The following is an 18,139-nucleotide window of genomic DNA, read 5'->3' as shown; positions in this document are numbered from 1 at the left end:
TATTACCTTTAATGACACTTTTATCCTTTTTATTTTTAACAAGGGACCCTGCATTTTCATTTTTTGCTCAGCTACAATTATATAATAAGTCCTGCCTGTTGGTTTGTTCTCTGAATCTTCTGAATTGGTTACCAAAGACTGTACCCACCTTCCCTCCCTGTTCTGTCTTTCAATCCAACCAGCTACTTTGAACTCTAGCCAAAGAGAGTTGGTCTGCTGAGGGACAGGGGCACCCACATTGTCCTTTAACTTCACATGCCCTACTGGTGCCTGAGTATTTGTTCCCTAAGAAACAGTGTCTTGAGTGAAATGTTAACTCCAAAATTTATGGTAATCGTGCTAAGGGGTCTTTAAAAGGATATTGAAAATATTCACACATATTCCTAACATTGACCCTACTCTGCTATTCCTTAATGTTTGTTATTTAGTATTTTTCCATTTAATCAATATTTCTTGATTGCTTACTAAACACCATCCACTCCACCAAGTACTGGGGATACATTCATTTATTCAACAGATACTTATTGATGTTTACTAGACTCTGTGCTCTAATCTAGAGATTAAGGATATAATGGTAAACAAGAGAGCCAAGATATTTGCTCTCATGGAGTTTATATGTTAGTGGAATGAGGGGCAGTAGACAGACAATAAACAACTAAATAAATGAAGTCCAACTTTTGTAAAGTTTAACAATATTTAGAAGTTCCTGAAATTGTTTGAATTTTTAAATTACCTTTATAGAACAATGCATGCACGCACACACACAGACACACACCTGTTCTTTTAGTTACTAGAAATATGGATTGATTTTTCTAGCATAGGAATTATTTTTTCTAGGTATCCTATATTATCAATAACCAATGGAAGTTAGTGATAGATATAATCAGTAAGTCCCATGTGCCTAAAGGAACATAGGTTAAGGAAGACTAAAAGGCTTGAGTGAATTATGAAAAAGCATAGATATTAGGCAAAGATTTTTTTTTTTTTTGGTAGAACTAGGTTTTATGAAGCTATGCCTTAGTACAGCCTCTGGGGCTTGCCCATGGTGCTCTTGATCTTCTGCCAATTCTTCTGGAGCAATGACACCAGGAAATTGACTAAGTGGATGTTGTACACATCATCTGTTATCTTCATGTGACCAATGACCACTGCCAGATACAGCACCTTCTTCATCTGTAATTTGATCATGGACTTCACGTCATCCATTTTGGCCATCATGTTCCCGTTGTACATCAGCAAGGAAGGGAACTTGCCAGCCTTCTTCACGTCTGGGCCCGGATTCATGGGATCTGCTTGACCAGGGATCCTGAAGCCAAAAACTTCTTGGCCAGCTTCTTGACTAATTTTTTTTTTATTTTTGTTGAGTTTCTTCAGCGCCTCAATGTTCATGTGGGGAATAGCCACAGCCTTTGCCTCATCACAGTCCTGCTGTCCCCCCAAACACATATGGAGAACTTGGGGCGAGAAGTGGACTTAAGCCTGACAGTTTCCGAGAAGCGTTTGTCTGTCTGAGGGTCATAGTTCTTCAAGCTGATCTGCAGCTCCACCATCTGCAAAAACTTCCTGTGAGCCTCTTACAGGTGTCATGGGAGACTTTGCTGCTCATGGTGCCTCATGCTACAATAACCAGAAAAGAGTAGGCAAAGAATTTTAGGCATTAGTTTGTAGATTATATAAGACACTAAAGATCTGGGGAGACATGATTGGAAATGAGACTTTTTAAAAGATTAACGTAGTGTTAATCTATTTGGTGGTGTGGCTCACACAGAAAGTAAAGGTGAGGGATCAATTATGATGTTTTGGAAAACAACACAATTTTGTGAAGGGACAAAAGTTTGAATTAGGATGAGGACATTTGGATTAGACATGAAATGTGGATTGGCATGATTTGGAATGGGTGCTATGGAAGACAGAAGAATCAAACATGACTGAGGTATTTACCCTAAGTGATAAAGAGAAGAATGGAAACTTTCACAGAATCAAAAATAGGTGATGAATTTAGAAAAATGAACAACAGCAGCAACTAACTAAAAAGCAACATGTATCCACAGCATACCACCACCCAATGTTGTTAAAAGCTGGAACCCACCATTCTCCCTCTTCACTAGCTCCTTGACTGTGTCAAGTCAAACCTTGACAATGTGGCTGACAGTCCCATTTGCCCTTAGAGGCCAAATAGCATTCACTGTCATTGCAAATAATAGCTTTTCCTCAGTGAAGGTTAAACTAAATTACTTTAACAAGCCTAAATTAAAAATCAAACATGTTGATGCATTTAATGTGAGGCACAGAGGACACAAAAGATCATCAAAAATGAGTGGCAATATTGATTGTCATAAACAACCTTTCATGGAACAAAATAGATTCAGTGCTGACCCCTTGAAATGCAGTTACCCTATTTCTAGTATATTTACTTATAGGTTATGTAATTTAGGAGAATTATTTCTTTTTTACTTTTAATGTGTTATCTTAACCTTTCTTACCTCACCACAATCTATTTTTCTCATAAATGAGGATAATGGTGATAATAGTAATTCCATATTAAAGCTTAGAATTGTATGAAAGTCTTTCATTCTTTTATATTAAATGTGTAAGATAGATAAAATATATCTAATTATACCTGCTTTGCAGAAAAAAATCTTATGGATTTTAGAGATATTCTGACAAATAATGTGGATATTATGAAGCAGTAAAATTTTTATTGACTCTTCTGAACTTTTACTTTATTTTCATCCATTTTCTAATGGAAGTATGTGCCCTACCTGAGCCTTACTACTTTGGAAGTTCGAATTCTGTAAAATAGCAGAGGATGGTCTTTTAATTTGGTTGTGTTATAAAATGTTGGAAAACATCATGAGCTTATTTGAAATTTGTTTAGATTAAATCTTTACAGAATTTTTTGATTAAATATTATAATTCATATCTAAGAAAACTTGAGATGAAGTTAAAAAATTTCTGGCAGAAATTCTGGGCATTAATATGATAATTCATTGTTGAAAATTTGGTGATCTTCTTTTACTAATTTAGAAAAAAAATATTTTTTAATATTTATTCTTTATCTTCATGGATACTTTCACCAAATCCTAGAATAACATGTCAAACCATGGAAAATATTGCTCCAAGAGCTTAAATATAAACAAGTACAACTTGGTTTCTATAAATTTATGATTGATCCAGCCATATTACAGTATTATAAGAAGTTAGAAGTATTTTTGGAATAAATGCATAAGTCCTTTATCTGCTTAATTACTATAAAGTATGGTAATCATGCTTTCCTGCCTAATATCTGTTACCAGAATTGCAATACTGGATAGGATATGACATGGATATGAAGCAGATTAAGAGTTCTTATTTTTTTCTTACTGTATATTCAGAATGTAATTCAGCCCTGACATACAATATTGCATGAATCATACTCCCATTCTTCAACCTAATATCCCAATAAATCCATAGTAATGTCTCCAGACATTTCTGCCAACCCTGCAACAAATATATCCCATCTTTAGCCCATTCATTACTCCTACCCAAGTTTTCTCTCTAACACATAGATTTGATTATATCCCTCCTATGCTTCACAGCTCTGTCTATAGAGTAAAACTCCTTTTTGTGTTATTCAAAGTCCTTCAGAATCTGGCTGTCGTAAACATTTTATTCTCTCAATAAATAATTATGAAATCCTTGCTCATTGTAGAACCTTAGCAGGGGTTTCTGAGGACAGGGGAGGAGAAGACTGGTCTCTGCTCTCATGTAGCACATAGCAAACAAGCAATTACAATCCAGTGTGGTCAGTGATTCATCTTTGTGCATGTGTAAAGATCAGCTCAAATTGGAGTAGTGTCTGAGACTTGTTTAATGGCTAGTTCATCAGATAGAAAAGAAGTAAAAGGATCTTCTGGAAAAGGAACATGACTTAAACAAAGTCTCAAAGGTGTTACCAAATGTAATATGCTCCATGAAAGGCAACTAGTTCCCTACACCGATGCATAGGGTTTCAGGAGAGTCTTGGACAGGTAAGATGTTGGAAGCAATGACAAGTAGCTTTCTGTTCAAAGGGATGTGGTCTTTATCAACCTATAGAAGGAATCATTAAAGGGTTTTTGAAAAGGTGCATGAAAGATTATCTGTGGGGAAATAGAACAAAGGAGAACATACAGAATAAAGCGAGGATCCGTGCAGAGGAGAGCAGGTAGTTGAGCTAGAAGGAGGCAGCTGACAGGATGTGAAGGCAGGGCAGACCGGTGAAATTAATAAAAGCAGCATTGTCATAATTTCATGATGAGATGGATAGAGAGGAAAAGGAGGAATGCAAGATGACCTCTATGTTTCCAGCTTGTGCAAATGGCAAAATGTTGTCTAATACTCCCAGAATGCAGAAGTAGGAGACAATCTGAATCAAAGTAGGGCAAAGAAGAGACAAAAAGTTTGGTTTGGATCCTGTTGAGTCTGAAATCCCATTAGGGATCTGAGTGGAAATGTTGTACTGTTGGCAGTTGGGTAGAGATGCCTCTAGTTCAGGAGATAATTGTGAACTCAGCTATTGCTCTGGGAATCACTGGGAAGCAGCTGAATAGGGGCAAAAAGTGGCCAGTGATTGTTCAAAAGTCCATACTCAAGACAAACTTTTTCCGGGTCAGATTTATAGGTAAATTTGGTGTACCCTTTATCTGCTCCTAATTTTCTCTCTTTCTTTTTCTTTTTATAAAAGGCTCAAGGAATTTACTCACTTTTCCTTTTAGACACATTCTCCACTGGCAAATATACTCCTGCTACTACATGATGCATCAGTGAAGTTTATAGCTATTGGGTTAAAAAAATTCTTATGGTAAGGTATTACCCTTACTTTTCTAAGCGATGGTATGTTTTTGTTCTTGTTTAATTAATTAGGCACCCATCCTATGATTATGTTTTCCATTTGAGTTGCAGTATACACTGAAGGTATACTAATTTTGCAGAACTTACCATACCTTCAATACACTGAAGCCCTCAATTTTTCATTACCTAAAGTGAGAAATTTAATTCAAAGGCATTTACGTTTTACTTGGATAATCTGCCTGAATTTTTGTATGTGTTTCTTGTTACTATAGATTTATTCTTTATTCCTCCCCTTAATGTCCACTATCATATATTAGTCTCTAACCCACTTCCACAATTGCTTTAGTTCATTTGCTTGAATGTCCTAAATCATCCACAATGTAAAAAGAGAAAAATTACAAGGGATGGAGGCAAAACTGATAAAAAAAAAATAAATAGCTAACTGTATATAAAATTCTAGTTCATAAAAGCTAAAATTGTGGTAAGTTGTTCTAAGGACATAGAAAAAAATTTAAATTTCACTGGTATTCAATGAACAACAGAAAATCAACATTTTCTAAAGATAAAGAAAATTCTGATAAATATTAAAGATAAAGAAAATTCTGATAAATATTAAAGATAAAGAAAATTCTGATAAATATTCTAATGTTTTGCACAAAGACAATATCATAAATAATAACATTATAAAAATAGTATCCAAATACAAGGAACCAAAAATGTGAGCTGTACACAGAGGAAATACAGAGGAAACTGTATTTCTTCCTTCCCTAAAACTCTCTAATAAATCAGACAAATAAGGAAACACTTCAGTGTTTCCTACATATAACTTTTCTTTTAGCCGTGGATCAAAATGTTACTCCAGTTCTATATCCTTAAGTAAAAGAGCAGTTTCAGGCTTATGGATAAACTGAACAAAAAGTACAGAAACCTAACACTGTGGCGACAGATGATAATTTCATTGAGTTTTAATTCTTCCCTAAGACCTACTGGAAGGACTTGTATGGGCATCAATATCAAGAGGATTTGGGGCATTGTAGGGCTTTGCTCTTCTTGTGCTTGATTTGCCCATCATAAAAGAATGCAACTCCCTGAACTTACAGTTAATCAGTTTAAAGAACAAGGCAGAGAGAGAAACAACTTATATAGGACCTCCCTCTGCAAAATGAGAGCATATCCCTGTATGACAGAAATGACTAGATTCAGGGAAATCGGACTAAACTTGACTCTTACACTTACCCTAAATCCTTTATATGTGTGATGATTATTTGCCTTTCAGAATTTATTTTGAATTTTTAGGGCAGAGAAATTTTTCTGTGTGATAATGTAATGATGATACATGACATTATTCATTTGTCAAAACCCACAGAATGTACAACACAAAGAGTGAATGGTAATGTAAACTCTAGAATTTAGTTAATAATAGTGTGCCAATATTGGCTCATCAATTATAAGAAATGTACCATACTAATGCAAGGCTTTCATAATAGAAACATGTGAGGGAGGAGAGAGGTATATTGGAATTCTGTAGTTTTTGCTCAGTTTATCTGTAAACTGAAAACTGATTTTTTGAAAAAGTCTATTAATTAAAAAAAATCAAATTGCTCTCTGTAAAAATCCAAACTCAGAAAAATAGGAAGAAGGAAAAAATTACCTAAAATCTTACAACTCAGAGATAACTACTCTTAAGATTTTCTGGTGATCATTGTTCATTCTCTGTTTCTGTTTCTCTTTCTCCCTCCCTGTTTCTCTCCCTCCTTTTCCTTGTCCTCTCCCATTCCTTGTTTCCCTTTTCCCCTTGTATTTTATTGTTTTTCAGAATTCAAGTTAGAAACATAGATTGGTTTATTCTGCCTCTGCATGGGTTTTATTCCTGGCTCTGCTTCTAAAAAATGTGTGGACTTAGGCAGTTCATCTACCCATTTGTGCTTCAGTTTCCTCTTTTATAAAATAGGAACAATTGCAGTTTTTACCTCATTGGATTGTTGAGAGGATCGGACGTAACAATACTTGGTTAAGAGCTGATCTCACTGCCTGGTGCATAATGAATACTATGCTACTTCTCTTACTCCTCCTTCATATTCTTATTCTTAATACAGTGTTATTCCATGTCAATGAAATGGAATGAATATCATCATTTTTAAGGCAGCCAATGCCATCAATACTTTTATCAATCCCCTTTTGATGAACACTGTTTATTTCTATGGGGGAGGGAACATGGATGGCTTTTATATTATGCTGTAGTAAATATTCTCATCCATGAATCTTTATTGATTTATTATCTCCTTAGAACAAATTCCTATTTATGGAATTGCTGGACTCCCAGTTACTTTTAGGCTCAATTACCTTTATGTAGTGTATTTGGATCTCCATGAACTTTCACTTACCTGCTTCTCCAGCCTCACCTCTTAGCTGCTGCTTCCATTCCTCCTTCACCTTCCAATTATATTGGGACACTTGCAGGTCCTCCAATGCACTATACCCTTTTTCTTCTTTGGGCACTTGCATAAATTGCTCCCTTTGCCTAGGACATAGTCAACGCATTTTCTTCTTATCAGCTATTTCCTCGTGTATGTTTCTTACTAGACTACAAGCCTCACGAAAACAAGAAGCATCTACTTCTGTCTTTACAGGTGTCTCATCTCCCTTTTGACACCAACTGAAGCAATGATTCTGGTGTTCTAGACCAGAAACCGCCTCCTGCCCTGAAGTAAATTAAGATCCTGATTTAATTATCTATATAAATGAAATTTTATAAAAATTGATGTGGCTACCTTGTGTAAATCTCACTTACCAGTGTAGCTTCCCATGGCTCACTGTGATCCTAAAAGCAGAACATAGTTTCTGGTAACACTTTTGGCCCAGATTAGGATCTTGGATTTGGGAAGCTCCATTCTGCAAGAATGTATGCTAATAATCTACATGTTTCTCTTTATATTTACCATATCAATTTATCCTGTTCTTGAAACCAAGGTCAGCATCGGAAAGACTAAGGATGACCTTCAAAATTTTGTCTTCCTTTCTTCTATGTACGAGCCCTGAATAATCCCCAGGACTGTGAATATGATGAATTTTATTTCTGTGATGAGCTTGTGTTAAATGGCACAGTTGACCTTAAAGAGATTATCTGTGTGAGACTTAGCTAACCACAGGTCCTTTAAAAACTGAGAGTTGTCTCCATCTGGTTGCAGAAGAGGAAGTCAGAGATTCGGTCCATAAGATTTGACATACCATTACTGACTTAAAGATGAAGAAGCTATGTTGCAAGGAATTTTGATGATGTCTAGGATCCTAGAGCAGCCCCAGCCAACTAGGAACAGCAAGAAGACAGAAACTCAGTCCCGTAACTGCAAGAACTAAATTCTGCCAATAATAAGAATGGTCTTGGAACTGGATTTTTCTTCAAGCTTCCCCCATGAGAACTCAGTTTATCCAACACCTTGATTCTAGCCTTGTGATATCATAAGGGAAAGCTCAGCTCAGCCATACTATGCTTGACTTTAGACCAACAGAATTATACAGTAACAAATGGGTATTGTCTTAAGCTACTAATTTTGTGGTTACGGTGAAGCACTAGAAAACTAATAGAGTGGAGGTGAGGAGCGGGAGTGGGAAAGCAGAGTGAGTGCCCAGGTGGCCCTGAAAAATATCTCTGCTTCCTGTTTTGAGCATTCTTGAGAGTCTGCAAGTATTTGTCCAGTGAATGAACATGAATCAAATCAGTGGGGGACATAATAAAGAAGGCACACACTGGGAAAGAACTGTGGCCTGCGGTGGGTGGTACCAAGGCTCTGCACAGCTACAGAATGCCTGATTTCCTCTCCACTGATGATAAATGACCACGTTCTATTCATGTAGCTGATAATTGGGAGTTTGAGACTTTTACCCTCTCTCTTTTTTTTTTTTACTTTTAAACTTAATGATTGTTAATTGTTTTCTTTATTGACTAAAAATATTTCTACAACTGTGTAAAAGATGTGATAGCGAGTGGGATGTAGGGAGAAATTCCCTCTCCAGGAGTGTAAGGTATTTTCATGAATACCAATGCAAGTTAATGGTAGGGAAAAGACCTCCCCACTGGTAAGTGAGTCCTTACCTAGTAAATGGTCAAAGACTCAGAAATAGTTATTAAGTGCCATTAGGCATAGAGCCAAAAAATAAGCATATTTTTTCTGTACTTGAGAACACATTTATAACCATAGTTTGGAAAGAAAGAACTAAGAGAAGAATCTGATGGCTTTGAGACAGCTCACTAAAGATATTATTAAATATTATAAATATTATTAAATATTCAGGGATTTTGTGATCTGGTGGTCAAACCACTGGTAGTCTTTTATTTTTTTTCCAGCTTTATTGAGATATAATTGACATATAACATTGTGTAAGTTTAAGGTGTACGATATGATGATTGAAATCAGTCTCCTTGGGAGCATTTAATCAGTAAACACTGTAAATCAGGGCTTTTGGGGAAAAAGTTGGTCCTTCAGCACACTAACACTACACTACATTGTTTCCATCTGATGTGCCACATGCCTTCCGTGTCTAACTTTAAAATCAATGATTGTCCCTAGATAATGCATGTGTTAGTAATTTGTAGATGACAAAAGTACATTCTGAAGAAATCTCTAGTCAGAATTAAAATTCCATGGAGGTGGAGTTAGTGCGAAGAAAGTTAAGGGTTTTTGTATTCAGGCAGAAATTCCTGTGTCGGCAGTAAGGAAAAGAAAGGAATTTCCAGATAAGTGGAGAAGGGTCATTCATGTCAGAGATGTGAAAAGAGCAAAAAAAAACCATAGTAAGATGGCTGCATGGGTGTATTCATTTCTTATCAGTTATAACAAATTGCCACATATGTATCGGCTTAAAACAATACAAATTTATTATCTTACTGCTCTGAATGTCAGAGTAAAAAAAAAAAATGGGTCAGCAGGGTCTCGTTCCTTCTGGAGGCTCTAGGGCAGAACTGTTTCCTTGTCTCTTTTGCTTCTAGAGGCTGCCCACATTCCTTAGATTGTGGCACACATCTCTCCAACCACTGATCCCTTTGTGGCATCTTTTCTCTGACTCTCTTGCTTCCCTCTTTCACTTAGAGGGATGCTTGTGAGTACATTGGGCCAGACTGGATAATCCTGGATAATCTCAAGAACTTTAATTTAATCATGTCTGCACTGTCTCTTCTGCCATGAAAAGTAACATATTTAAAGGTTTGGGGAATTAGGATATGGACATCTTTGAGAGTCTGTTATTCTGCCTAACATGATGGGTAACAACGGCCAGTTGATTATGAGTCTTAAATGGCAGACTGTGGAGATTAGAGATTTATTGATATCGAGCAAGGGAGTGATTTAATGAAAATAGTATTTTAATAAAATTAATATTGCAACAGATGGTTCATCAAAACTGGAAAGAGTTTCTGTAGTAGATTACTCATAGTAATCTATGTAATAGTGATTAGAGTGTGCACTAGGGAATGGCATTGAGATCTATGCTAGCACTAGATATTGTCAGACTTTGACATGGACGGGTATAAAGAAAAGTATCTGATGTTTCTAATATATATGTAACAGCTTTTTTGGGCTCTCACATCTCATACACCTAGCACATTTAAAGTATACAGTTCAACGGTTTTTATACTCACAGCCTTTTACAACCATCACCAAAACCAACTGTAAACCATTTCATCACCTCTAAATAAACACCTGTTCTCATTAGCAGTAACTTCTCATTTCTCTCCCATACCTCAGCTAGAGACAACTGCTGACCTCTCTGTCTCTACAGATTTTTGTATTCTTGGCATTTTACACAAATCATACAATATGTAGTCTTTTGTGACTAATTTCCTTCAGTTAGCCTGTTTTTAATGTTCATCCGTCTTGTAGCATGAATCAGTATTTTGGCCATTTATTGCCAAATAATATCCCATTGTATGAGGATGACATATTTATTTATCCACTGATCAGTTGATAGACATTTGGGTTGTTTCCTTTTTTTTTTTTTTTTTGGCTGAAGTGAGTAATGCTTTTAGGAATATTTGTGTACAAGTTTTTGCATGGACATATGTTTTCATTTCTTTTGGTATATACCTAGGAGTTGAAATGGTAGGTCATATGGTAACTATGTTTAGAGGAACATCTTGAGGAACTGCCAGCCCAGTTCCCAAAGTTGGATGCAACAGTATATATTCCAACCAGCAGTGTACAAGGGTTCCAATTTTTCATTCCCTTGCCAAGTTTTTTAAAATATGTCTTTTTTATTTTAGCCATCCAACTGTATGCGAAGTGGTATCTTATTGTGGCCTTGATCTATATTTTCCTTTTTTTTTGGCTAGGAAAACTTTATTATACTCCACGTATTTAGGGAGCTCATACAAGTACGTGTACACACACACACACACACACTTGCACACAGGCATGCACAGCTAATACTGCTCAAGGCACTGTCCACTGGGCACAGAGTGGCCCTGGGGTTGAGAAGAGGCCCAAATTCTGCTGATCCCTCCTCACTCTTTAGTCTCTTGTACTGCAGGCTGGGGCCCCGGTAGGTAGGTGTCCTGGAGGCAGCGCCTTCATACCTCCAGGCCAGGACCCTTGCTCAGTCCCAGTGCCTGCACCAGGTCCTCTCCGAGCCTGCTCTTCAGTGTCCGTCTCAAAGACTTGCGGTTGCCCCAGGAACGCTATTTTCCTAATGACTAATGGTGTTGAATAACTGTCATTCATTGTGTTTATTGGTCATTTGTATATCTTCTTTGGAGAAATAGCTATTCAGATCCTTTGCCCACTTTAAAGTTGTGTTATGTATCTTTTTACTACGGAGTTATAAATTTCTTTACATACTCTGGATAGGAATCCCTTATCAAATGTATATATGTAAATATGTTTTCTTGTTCTGTGAGCTGCCTTTATTATCTTGATGATATATCTTTTGAAACACAAAATGCTTTAATTTTGATGAAGTCTAGTTTATCTGTTGTTTCTCTTCTCACGTTTACTTTAATGTCATATGTAAGAAGGCTTTGGCTGGCCAACATTCATGAGGTTACTCCTTTGTTTTCTTCTAAGAATTGTATAGTTTTAACTCCTACATTGAGGTTTATGATCCATTTGTGTGGTGTGAGGCAGTGGTCCAGCTTTATTATTTGCATGTGAATAATCAGTTATCTCAATACCATTTGCCAAAAACGATTGTTCTTTCACAATTGAATTGTCTTGGTACCTTTGTCCAAAATTAACTAAACTGTTCATGTGAGAGTTTATTTCTGGTCTCTCAATTCTATTGCATTGATTTTTGTGTCTACCCTTATTCTAGTACCACACCTTCTCGATAACTATAGCTTTGTTTTACGTGTTGAAATTGTGAAGTGTATCTTCCAACATTGTTCTTCCATTTCAAGACTTTTGCCTATTTTGGGTACCAGGAATTTTTATATGAATTTTAAGAATAGCCTATTAGTTTCTAAAAAGAATCCTGCTGGGGCTTTTAGGTGTAATACATTGAATCTGTAAAGCAATTTGGGGAGTATTGCCATTTTACCAATATTAAGGTTTCTGATCCAGAAACTCAGAATGTCTTTGAATTTATTTAGATCTTCTTTAATTTCTTTCAACAGTGTTTAGTACTTTCAGAGTACATGTTCTGTCTTTATTTTAGAATTTTATTCCCAAGTATTTCATTCATTTTGATGACATAATAAATGGAATTGTTTTTCTTAATTTCATTTTTAAATTGTTTATTTCTAGTGTATTGATTTTTGTATATGAAGTGAACTCTGCAAATATGTGGAATTCATTTATTAGTTCTAATGATATTTTTAGTTAATTCCTTATGATTTTCTATGTATAAGATCATGTCACTTGTAAAAAGTGTTAATCTTATTTTTCTTTTCCAATCTGGATGCCTTTTATTTCATTTTCTTGCCTAATTGACCTGGCTAGAAACTTCAGTACAATGTTGAATAAAGGTAGTGAGAGAGGACATATTTTTCTTGCTGCTAACCTTAGGGAGAATTCAGTATTTTATCATTAAGTATAATGGTAGCTTTTCATAAATGCTTTTATCAGGTTGAGGAAACTCTCTCCCATTTTCAGTTGTGTTGAATGTGTTGAATGTTTTTATCATGAATGGATATTGGGTTTTGTCAAATGATTTTTCTGAAACTACTGAGATGATTGTGTGGCTTTTATCCAATTTTCCATTGATATGGTGTATTATATTAATTGATTTTCAGATGTTAAACCAACTTGCATTCCTGAGATAAATCCCACTTACTCATGTTGTAGAATCCTTTTTATATGTTGCTAGAATCTCTTTGTTAGTACAATCAATCCTCATTATTTGCAGTTTCCATATTTGCAAATTCACTTACTCACTAAAATCTACTCGTAATCCCCAAATCAATATTTGTGGCACTTTTGTGGTCATTTGTGAACATGCACTGAACAGTGAAAAATTTGTTACCCAAAGGTGCACATTTCAAGCTGAAGTTGAAAAAGACAATAATCTGCTTTCTTATTTCATCTTTCATACTTTAAACAAGTATCCTTTTTGTGGCCTATTTAGTGTCATATTTTCCATGTATTTGTGCCATTTGTTGATGATTTGCTGTTTAAAATGACTTCCAACTTTCATTCTCAAGTGCTGTCTAATGCTTTGAAGTGCAAGAAGGCTGTGATGTGCCTTACAGAGAAAATGCTTGTTAGATAAGCTTTATTCAGGCATGAGTTATAGTGCTGTTGGCCATGAGTTCAATGTTAATGAGTCAGCAATATATATTAAATAAAGTGCCTTTAAACAGAAACACACATAAAACAAAGCTATTATTGATCAGTTGATGAAAATGTTATGACCAGAGGTTCTTGAGAACCTAACCCTGTATTTCTCTTATGAGCAATGGCTCAGCATTCACTAATTCAGGGTTCTCAGTGACTTCATAGAACATATCTTCTGCAAATAGTAAGACTCAGTGTAAGGGTTTTTTGGAGAATTTTTGCATAGATAGTCACTAGAGAATTAGTTGGTGATTTCTGTTCTTGTGATGTGTTTTTCTGGCTTTGGTATCAAAGTAATACTGGCCTTATATAATGAGTTGAGACATGTTCTTTCCTCTTCTTTTTGAAAGGGTCTGTGAAAATTTGATGTTAATGCTTTATTTATTTATTTTTAATGCTTGGTGGAATGCACCAGTGGGGGAAAATGGATCTTGGCTTTGCTTTGTGAAAAGCTTTAAATTTTTTAATTGTGCAGAAATTAGAAAATTTCTAATTGTTAAGAAGAAAGTTAACTTACAGTTGGCTGGTATCTGGGCACTTGGATTTGGGGAGGGTTCCCACCATTCCCAGAGTTGGTAAGAGTGGCTCGCTGTGTCTTACCTATTTGCACAAACAATGTGGCTTATGCCGAACACCTGCTTTCCTTCTGGGAGTCTGTAATGTTGATATGTACTAGGCAGAAGCTGTTATATGACCAGCCTCAGGATGCTGAGTCTCTCGTGAGCTCTCATTAATCAACATTTCATATGTGTTGTCACAACTTTTTGTTGGGGGAATTAAGCATGCACTTCATGACTTCAGTGAGAGATGACCCTTGGAAACTTATGCTTTGTTTCCCTTGCGCTTTGCCACATGCACCTTTTCCCTTTGCTTATTGTGTTTAGCATCCTCTCATTAGCCATGGTGTCCTCATAGCCATGAATACAATTATGTGCTGAGTCCTGAAAGTCTCCTAGTGAATCATTCGTCCTTAGGGTGGTCTTGGGGATCCCTGATATATTAATTCAATCTCTTTACCTGTTAAAGGCCCTTTCTCATTTTCTATTTCTTCTTGAGTAAACTTCAATACTTCATTTTCAAGAATTTTTCTATTTCATCAGAGTTAACAAATTTGTTGGCATGTAATTATTCATAGTATTACCTTATAATCCTTTTATTTCTGTAAGGTCAATAGTAATGTCCCCTCTTTCATGCCTCTGTTCAGTCAATTAAAGGTTTATCAATTTTGTTGATATTTTCAAAAAACCACTTTTTGATTTCATTGATTTTCTCTATTATATTTCTATTCTCCATTTCATTAATTCACACTCTAATCTTTATTATTTCTTTCCTTCTGCTTGCTTTAGGTTTAATTTGTTCTGCTTTTTCTAGTGTTTTAAGGTAGAAAGCTTACTGGTTTGAGATCTTTCTTCCTTTATTATTATTTTCATTGTGAAGAGGCATCTGTATGTTATAATTAGGTAACTATAAGTCAATACTTCTTTTTCTTGAAGATGCCAAATCCTGTACACACCAGCAATGAAATATCCCTTAACTTAGTTATCTTACCAGTTACCAACACTCAAGCCCAGCCATGCTATTTTTTTAAAAGTGGAGATATAATTGACATGTATTATTTTTAAGTGTATACCAATAATTCTATATATGTATATATTGTGAAATGATCACCACAATAAGTCTAATTAACATCCTATAAATAGTTAACAATTTTTTTTTCTTATGATGAAAACTTTTAAGATCTACTTTCTTAGCAACTTTCAAATACATTATACAGTATTAGCTGTAGTTACCATGCTGTGCAATATATTCCCAGGACTTATTTTATAACTGGAACTTTGTACCTTTTGACCACCTTTCCCGGTTTGTCCTGCTCCCAACCCCCACCTATGGCAACCAGCAATTAATCTCTAAGTCTATGAGATTTTTATTTTTTTCCCCCAGATTCCACACATAAGTTAGATCACACAGTATTTGTTTTTCTCTGACTTATCTCACTTAACATAATGCCCTATGAGGTAAAGTCTTTAAGCTCATTGATTCTTTTTCCTGTTTAAATCTACCGTTGAGACTCTTTAGAGAATTTTTTGTTTCAGTGATCTTGTCAACTCCAGAATTTCCATTTGGTTCTTTTTAAGTTTCTTTCTCTTTGTTGATATTCTTTATTTGATGAGACCTTGTAATTATGCCTTCATTTACTTCTTTAAGAGTGATTTCCTTCAGTTCTTTGAACATATTTATGATGACTGCTTTGAAGTCTTTGTTAAGTCTGACAACTAGACCCTCTCACAATTAGTTTCTATTGCTTGCTTTTGTTTCCATGTGTAGGCCACACTTCCCTATTTCTTTGCATATCTCATAATTTTCAGTTATATTCTGTAGCAACTCGAAATACTCTCTCTCCCACCTCTTAAGGGCTTTTTATTATTGCTGCTCGCTTGCTTATTTGTTTGTTTACTTTCCTGGACTATTTTAGTAAAGTCTGTTTCCCCACAGTGTGAAGTCACTGATATCAGTCTTCAGTGGGTACAAAGTTGAGCATGTGCACAGTCACCTGAGATGACAGTGGTTTTATCAGGCTCTCTTAGACTTTCTTTTCTCTGGTCACCCCAGGGCTAGGCTACTAAATGCCAGCTAATTTTGCTACTGTTTTTTACAATACTCTGGAACATAAGTGCCCCCACAGGCCAACTAAATTTGAGCCCCTTCACAGGGATAGTTTTGAGACTAGTCTTTAAGATTTATTCTAATTCTAGGAGAGTTCTTCCTAGTTTTCTCTTACCCTGGTTCTCAATTATAAACTAGCTGATGTTGCATCTTGCTTGTTGATCTCATGGAGTTCTTAGCCTCTTCTTATTGCTTATGACCAAAATCTCCATTATTTTTGAGAGCAATCTTAGACTTGAACTTTAGTTCCTTTAAGAGAGATCCCTGGCGGTCTCCATTATGGCGCTCCGCTTCCCTTGAGGACAATCTCTGAGCCACCGTTCTGGAACTGGGGATGGAGAGAGTAGCCCACTTCTTCAGAGTGACATCCTTGCTTCATGAGTGGGGTACAGAGGGGAATAAGTAGCCTCTTATCTTTCCCACACACCTCTCCCCATGTGGAGTCTCCCCATTATAAGCAACCTGAAGTGTTAATAAGGACATTATTCTTGGTCGGCTGTATCTGGGGTAAAGCATCTGACCTGCAAGTGGGGACTTGGTAGAGAAAGGGTGCCCTTGAACTCTTAGATGCAGTCATCTGGAATTTAGTTTTTATAACATGGAGCTGGAGGAAATAGGAAATGCTGGTGGCCTGCCCCTTCCAAGGAGAAATCATAACTCTTGACTAGGAGCATGGGGGAGTGGGATTCCTATCTTTGCAGCTGTACCTGCACAGGGTAGATCTTCTGTCATGCTTAGCTGAGAGGGAGACAGAAAGGGGTCAGGTCATGGCTCAAGAGCTGCAGACTCTCATTATTTTTTTTGTTTTTGTTGTTTTCCAAATCTACAAATCTACCATTTCAGTAAATCTTCTTGAAGAAGAAATGTTTCCTGATTTGTTGTAAGCCTTGGGACAGCTTCCAAATATTTAAAGCTTTTTTTGTATGTGTGTAATTTTCATCAGTTGTTTCCCTAGGGAGTGGGTCTGCAGAGCTTTTCTCACTGCCACAGCCAAAGTGGTCATCCCTCCATGTTAAGAAACTTGCTCTGGTATTACTTTGGGATGAAAGAAACACAATATAAGAGAGAGTAAACAATAGCTGAATAACCTTGAGTAAATTATTTAACCTCAGCTTGCTCAACTATAAAAATGCAGATAATAATTCCTGCATCATAAAGTTATTTCATGAGTCAAAATTAGACACCGAATGTAAACATTTAGCATAGTGCCTGTCATAATCCACACACCTAAAAAATGTGCTTGAGCAACTGAATGAATGAATACACATTTGCAAAGGGATATGTGTCTTCCTTGTTAATCATTCCTGCTCGCAGCTTACTTTTCCTCCTTCTTTCCTAATCATCATCACTTTGCAATTTTTATAATTAGAAAATACCAACATTACTTTTTGTAGTGGTCATCTCTACATCACCCTGGGGCACTGTCATGCTCTCTAACATGCCTTCTTTCATAATTCTTATTGATTTCAATATCCACACAGATAAACTTTCTAACACTATGGCTTCTCAGTTCCTTGACCTTTTTTTCCCCAAATGATGGTGTTTTCCTCTCTACCTCAGCCTTACTTCAATGCTCATTCCCTTGGCCTTTTTCCCCCAGTTGCAATGACCCTGCCATCAACTCAGTTTCAAATATCTATCTCTTTGATTCTCAACTCCTATCTTTTGAGACATTACCCTTATTATCCTAACTATAGCATTCCTCAACCCCACCTAGACCTAGTTAGCCTCAATCCTACCAGCTTTATACTTCCGCTCATTTTCTAATAGTATTCTATCCCCTCATTTTCTTCTATACCCACCTTAAATTTTGTGTCCTATCATTATAATCACTCCCTTGCATACATCATCGACTCCCATGCCTCTCTTGCTTCATCATATTTTCCTGATGAAACTGTAAC

General features: G+C 36.1%; 1 pseudogene; it reads right to left on the bottom strand.

Moving 5' to 3' along the window:
* Positions 1-1,017: 1,017 nt before the first annotated feature.
* Positions 1,018-18,139, bottom strand: part of LOC102731563 (large ribosomal subunit protein uL1-like) — a 34,826-nt pseudogene continuing 17,704 nt past the window's right edge.

This window comes from Leptonychotes weddellii, chromosome 4 (assembly GCF_054177405.1).
Source record: "Leptonychotes weddellii isolate Sample4059 chromosome 4, ASM5417740v2, whole genome shotgun sequence".
NCBI classification, from domain to species: Eukaryota; Metazoa; Chordata; class Mammalia; order Carnivora; family Phocidae; genus Leptonychotes; species Leptonychotes weddellii.
Note: the sequence above shows the minus strand (reverse complement) of the source record. Positions and strands in the feature narration are given on the sequence as shown.